Raw genomic sequence first — 6,678 nt, 5'->3', positions numbered from 1 at the left:
ACCGGAGCCGAGCCCTCGCTTTCGTGAACTCCGAAGACTTTCTGCGGCGGGGAGCCGTCGATGCCTCCCGCCGAGACCGCTAGAGGGGCGGCGTGGCTCGGCGGAAAGCGCGGGGGCTCGGGGGCCGGGGGTCGTGGGTCCGGATCCCGGCTCCGCCGCCCGTCGGCTGCGTGACCGCGGGCGGGTCGCTTGGCTGCCCCGCGCCCCGGTTCCCTCATCTGTAAAACGGGGGTTAACCGCGAGCCTCACGTGGGACAACCCGCTGACCCCGTTATCTCCCCCGGCGCTTGGAACGGTGCCCCGCGCGCAGTCGGCGCCGAACGACTACCGACGTGATTATGAGCCCGGACAGATCCTCGGAAGGAGAGGTCGGTCTGCCTTCCCGGCGACGTCACCCGACCTTACCGGTCCGACGCGGCGTCATCTTCGACGGGGATTTATCGAGCGCCAGCCCGCGGGGGGGGGGCGGCGCGAGTTGAGCATCTAGGCGTTTCCTCCGCCCTCGGGGAGCTTACGTCCCAAGCGAGAACGAGTCGACGGGTCTCGCCGGCGGGAGATCCGGGACGAGGGAGGCTTCGCCCCCGCGCGAGATATTCCAGTCCAAGAACCGGCCCCCTTGGCCTTGATCTCTTCCCCGCCGGCACGTAGTCGCGGTTTTCCCGACGGATGAAACCTTCCCCCTTCCGAAACGCGGGATTTTTCTCGGCCTTCTCTCGCCGCGGGACCGCGGTTCTCCGTAAGCGCGCCGCGGCGCGGCGCCGGCCGACCCCGAGTCAGCGGCGGACGACAGTCCGTCTGGAGAGGTGAAATGCCGGCTCGCCTTCGAGAACTGCGATTTCTTAGGCTTTTCGGTCTCGATCCTGGGCTTCCCCGCACCTCTCGCCGCGGGAGCCGCTTCAGACTTACGGAGACGAAGTGGTCGCACGGTTCCTCACTCGCTCGGCCGCGTTTACTGAGCGCTTACTGCGCGCGGAGCGCCGTACTGAGCGCCGCCGGGCCGCCCGGCGAGGCGGGGGCCGGACGGGGGAGAGACGGGCGGCGGGGAGGTCGGCGAGGAGGCAGACGCGGCAGTCAGGGCGGGAGACGAGCGCTTGCCTGTAGACTCTAAACCCGTCCCCTGGCTTCGTGCCGCGGTACTTATCGGGCGCCCACTCGGCGCAGAGCACCGTGCCAAGCGCTCGGGACGTACGGTTCGGCGGCAGAACGGGCCTGAACGGGGGAGGCGGACGGCAGAGCGGAACGGGACGACGTCATCCAGATAAATCGAATCGCGGAGATGTACACGTCGTTAACAAAATAAATAGGGTCAGAAATACTATATGTGCACAGTGCGGGGGGAGGGGAAGGCGGGGGGGGGGGGGGGGGGGCGGGGGGAGGCTTCGGCCCGGGAAGGCCTCCGGGAGGAGGCGAGCTCCGGGGAGGGCTCTGAAGAGGGGAAGAGAGCTAAGGTGGCGATCGTAAACTCGTTTCGGGCAGGGAACGCGGCCGCCAATTCTCCGACACCGTACTCTCCCAAGCGCTCCGTCCAGAGCCCCGGACGTGGTGAGCGTTGGCAAAAACGAGGTCGCGGTTTGGACGGAGAGGAGGGGGCGGGATCCTCGAGACGCCGCGGGGGTGGCATCGACGGGATCTGGTCACGGACCGAATCTGCGGGTCGAGCGAGCGAGACGGGTCGAGGGTGGCGCCGCCGCGGGAGGGCAGGGGCGGGGCGGGGCGGGGTCTGTTCCGGACGGGGGCGGTTTGAGGTGTCGGCGGGACCTCCGAGCGGAGGCGTCCCGAAGGCGGGAGGAAATACGAGGCCGCAGGAGACTGAATAACAACAACGATGACGTTGGTGCTCGGTAAGCGCTTACTACGTGCTGGGGGAGATGCACGGTCGTCGGGTTGTCCCCCCCCCCCCCCCGGGGGGGCGGGGTGTCCCGGTCCTCAAATCCCCATTTTCCGGGTGAGGCGACGGAGGCCCGGAGGAGGGAAGCGACCGGCCCCAAGTCCCACAGCCGCCGCGCGGCGGAGCCGGGATCGGAACCCACCACCTCGGACTCCCGAGCCCGGGCTCTTGCCCCCGAGCCACGCCGCTGCCGGCGGAGATGGAGATGGAGACTTGGGAATCGCCCGCGTCGAGATGGTAGTGGAAGCCGTGGGAGCGGATGAGTTCTCCGAGGGAGTGGGTGCGGATGGAGAACAGAGGGTCGCCAAATCGATCATAATTTTGGACCGTCTGGGGGGTCCTCCGTGCCGTCCTTTGGGCAATCCTAGCCCAAGGGCGCCGAAGTCACTTGATCTCCCTGGCTCGCCGTCCTCTTTCCGGGGCGAGGGAGAAATAGTCCCATCTCTTCTTGTTTTGGGGCTTGCTTTTGGGCTTGCTTTTGTATCTACCTTCGAAACGCAGAAGGTATTTCGAGTATCTGCGCGCGCTCCCTCTCCCTCCCGGTTGTTTCCCGCTAACGAGACCCCCGCAGGCCAGCCTGGGTGGGTTAGCGCTCGGCTGAAGGCAAGAAGGCATCCTAACTCGCTGGCCAAAGGCTCTCGCCGCATTAAAACCGGAAGGCAGGCAGAGGCCCACCCGTCCGTAAATTACGCCCTAGGGTCAGTCGCCGGGTGGCGAAATGCCAGAACGCTGCCCCCGACACTCTTCTTTCGTGGTAAAATATTTCCTTTTCCACTTGTACGCTCAAACCCCAGCGTCCCCCCGCCCTCCCCCCGGAGAAGGTCGACGTACCCTTCGGCGTCCGGGACGGATCGCCCTCTCGTGACCTAGTGGAGTGCCGTGAAACCCTGGTGAAGGTCGCCGATTTCCCGCCCTGACAAATTCGCACTGGCGGTTGTTCCGGCGACCTCTTCCGCCAGGGGATCCGTGACAAGCAAAAATCCCCACGGGCGTAAAAACCGGCGCTCCCCGTCGACCTCAGGGCCCTCGACGCCCGCGAGCTTATCGATAAGTCGCCGCCCCTTACGGAGAGGGCGGGTCACGAGGCCCGTGATCCCCGTTCGGCGAGCCGGGAAGAATCGAGGTCCGGAGAAACGTGGTCGGATAGAGAGATGCGTCGAGGGGGCCGTCCCAGTCGTGCGTCCTCTCCGACGTTAGCCATGCGTTCCTCAGGGGTCGTGTAGGGGAACTGAAGTGAATAAACTGCCGTCACTCGTGCTCGGTCCATTTGCGTGGAAGGGAAAACCGCCGTCCGCCGCACGCCGCGCCTCTGATTTCGAGGTACAGTTTCAGCTGTGCCCTCGTTCTCAGGGCGCCTCCGGAAAGCCAGGAAGCAGAAATCCGCTCCTCGCGCCGTTTAGAGGAGCAATTGTAGAGCGCTCCATAGGTAAGTGAAAATTCTGGTAAGAGAACGCTTTGGGCCAGTCGCTTCGCTTCTCTGGGCCTCGGTGACCTCATCTGGAAGATGGGGGGATGGAGACCGGGGGGGGGGCGGCCCACGATCTGCCCGTATCCACCCCGGCGCTTAGCACGGTGCCTGGCGCGTAGTTGAGCGCTTGACAGATACCATGATCATCATCGTTAGTACAGTAAGAGTCACCTCCCCTGCCCCCCGAGTCCTACCCGCAGGTCACCCCGGCGAAGCGGCCAGAGGTAGGGAGGCCCAGAGAGGTGAGTCGACCCGCCGCGGGGTCGCGCGGCGGGCAGCCGGCGGAGCCGACAGCGGGACCCAGGTCCTCCGATTCCCGGGCCCGCGCTCTTTCCACCGGGCCACGCTGCTTTCTCCGGCGGCGATCTCGGCGGTCCCCTTCCGGTTTATGGCCGACCGCGCGGCGGTCGCCCTGGCCGCGGACGAGGCCGGTCCGTAAGAGTCTCGCACGGACCTCACGCCGGGCCGCCCCGTCCGCCGGACCGTCCGACGGGCGGTATTTCCGGAGCGCCCCCTCTGCGCTCGGGCTGCGTACCGAGCCCCCGGGCGAGCGCCGGACTCGCTCGTTGAAGCCGCCGGCCCAGCGGGAATATGGACGGCGGGGATGGGAGAGGGCCAACGGCGCCTCGCAGACCGTGATCGCCGTAAACGATTCCGCCTCCTCTCGACGGCGTTTCTTACGTGCCCCGGGCCTGCCCGGATCGATCCTCTACCGGATCGTTAGGACGGTGGCCGACACGTTAGCAGGCGCTTAAATGCCACTGAAATAAAGATGACTTAGGGAGGTCGAAAACTTTCCGGCGCTTCTTTTTCAGCTAGGTCATAAGGTGGTTCAGGCCCGTCCTACCTCCTGGGGACGTTGTGGGAGGAGACTGGTCTTTCTACTCCCCCACAGCTCCAGAGTTTTTCCAGTTCGGGCGGAGCTGGGAATGGTGTGACTCCTGTTCCCGAGATCCGGCTAGAATGATCCGCACATCCCTCTCTCTTCGAGCCACAGCTGGATCGCACGGGGAAGCAGCCCAGTCTAACGGCCGGCCCGGGAGTCGGAAGGACCCGGGTTCCGAGCCGGGCTCCGACTCGCGCGACCTCGGGCGAGTCGCTTCACTCCTCCGTGCCGCAGTTCCTTCATCTCGGTAACGGGGATCGAGACCGTGGGCCCCGTGGGGGCCGCGGGCCGCGTCCGGCCCGATCGGCTTGCGTCTACCCCGGTTCCCGGGCCCGGCACGTAATAATGACGACGTTGGTATCTGTTGAGCGCTTACGACGGGCGGAGCACCGTCCTAAGCGCTGGGGGAGATGCAGGGTCATCGGGTTGTCCCACGCGGGACACCTTCATCCCCGTTTTCCGGATGAGGTCACTGAGGCCCGGCCAAGTGAAGCGACTTGCCCACGGCTGCCGAGTGGCGGAGCCGGGATTCGAGCTCGTGACCTCTGCCTCCCCGGCCCGGGCTCCTTCCACTGAGCCGCGCCGCTTTTAGTCAGAGCTTAACGACTACCGTTAAAAAAAAAAAAAAGAACAGTTAAGTGACCCGCCCAAGGCCCCAGGTGGGGTCGGAAGTCTTTCCCTCGTCTTCCCCTGGCATCTAGTAACCGTTTAGCCTTGCGCGACGCGGCCCGCACGCTTGGCTCCCCTGCCGCTAACCTCCTCCCCGCGCCTCCGTCTCGCCCGGCCCGCCGCCGACCCCCGGGCCTCCCTCCTCACGCCCGCCGGACTCTTCCCCCGCCGCCTCGGAGCCTTACGGAAGGCCCGCCTCCTCCCGGAGGCCTTCCCGGACTAAGCCCCGCTTCCCCTCATCTCCCGCTCCCTTCCGCGTCGCCCCGACTCCCTCCCTGTCCTCTCCCGCCCCCCCCCCCCCCACTCGCCCCACGCCACCTACGTGCGTGTCTGTAGTTTTATTCATCTAAATCGATCCGTGTCCGTCTCCCCGCCCCCCCCCCCCACCCCTTCTAGGCCGCGAGCTCGTTGCGGGCAGGGATTGTCTCTCTTCATCGCCGTGTGGTACTTTCCCAGGCGCTCAGGACAGAGCTCCGCCGCACAGGGTAAATACGACCGAGGGAAGGAATTTCGACATCTGGGCTTTTCCCTCTGGAAAACGACCTTCTCGTCGACGCGGCTGACCGAGCTCGGGTCCGGGGCCGCCTCATTCCCTCTCCTGCGGCTCCCGCGGGTCGGTCGGCCGAGCCTCCGCCGACGGAGGGGCCGGGCCGAGGGGGATGGAGGAGGAACGCGTGTCCAGCCTTCGGCCGGGCGTCCGTCCGTCCGTCCCCCCCCCCCCGATTTCTTGCCCAATCGCACTTTCCAAAAGCTTAGCGCGGTGCTCTCTTCCCAGACCGAGCCCTCCCCCTCCCTCCGCTCCTGCTCCCCGTCGCCCCGACTCCCTCCCTGCCCCGCGCCACTTGCGGATACGTGTACGTGTTTACCGCTCTATTGATTTTATTAGCGACGAGTACAGATTTCTAATTCCATTCTGATGGTATCGAGGCCCTTCCGCTGGTCTCGTCGTCCGCCGTCGTCCCCCCCCCCCTCCCGGACCGCGGCCCGTCGCCGGGCGGGGACGGTCTCTAGCCGTTGCCCGACTGTCCGTTCCAAGCGCTCGGTCCGGTGCTCGGCGCGTAGTAAGCGCCCGAGAGATACGACTGGGTGAACGAAGGGAGGGGGAGCGCGACCTGTTGCCCAGTTGTCCGTTCCAGGCGCTCGGCCCGGTGCTCCGCGCGTAGTAAGCGCTCCATAGATACGCCTGGGTGAACGAAGAGAGGAGGAGCGCGAGCGTGGCTCGGTGGAAAGAGCCCGGGCTTGCGAGTCGGGGGTCGCGGGTTCGACTCCCGCTCCGCCGCTTGCCGGCCGTGCGACTTTGGGCTTCGCTTCCCTGTGCCTCAGTTCCCTCATCTGTAAGACGGGGATTAAAACCGTGAGCCCCACCTGGGTCAACCCGATGACCCCCGTATCTCCCCCGGCGCTTAGAACGGTGCTCTGCACCTAGTAAGCGCTTAACAAATACCAACATTATTACTGTTACTGTATCCCCCCGACGCTTAGGACGGTGCTCTGCACCTAGTAAGCGCTTAGCAAATACCAACGTTATTACAGTAAGCGCTCAATCAATACGACCTGGGTGAACGAAGAAAGGAGGAGCCCGACTGTCCAAGCTCCGCGCACAGTCGGCGCTCAATAAATACTATCGAACGGGTGAGTGAGGGAATGAGGGAATAATAATAACGTTGGTATGTGTTAAGCGCATACTACGCGCGGAGCGCTGTGCTAAGCGCTGGGGTAGGTACAGGGTCATCAGGTGGTCCCACGGGAGGCTCACAGTTAATGCCC

This window comes from Ornithorhynchus anatinus, chromosome X5 (assembly GCF_004115215.2).
Source record: "Ornithorhynchus anatinus isolate Pmale09 chromosome X5, mOrnAna1.pri.v4, whole genome shotgun sequence".
Taxonomy (NCBI): domain Eukaryota; kingdom Metazoa; phylum Chordata; class Mammalia; order Monotremata; family Ornithorhynchidae; genus Ornithorhynchus; species Ornithorhynchus anatinus.
Note: the sequence above shows the minus strand (reverse complement) of the source record.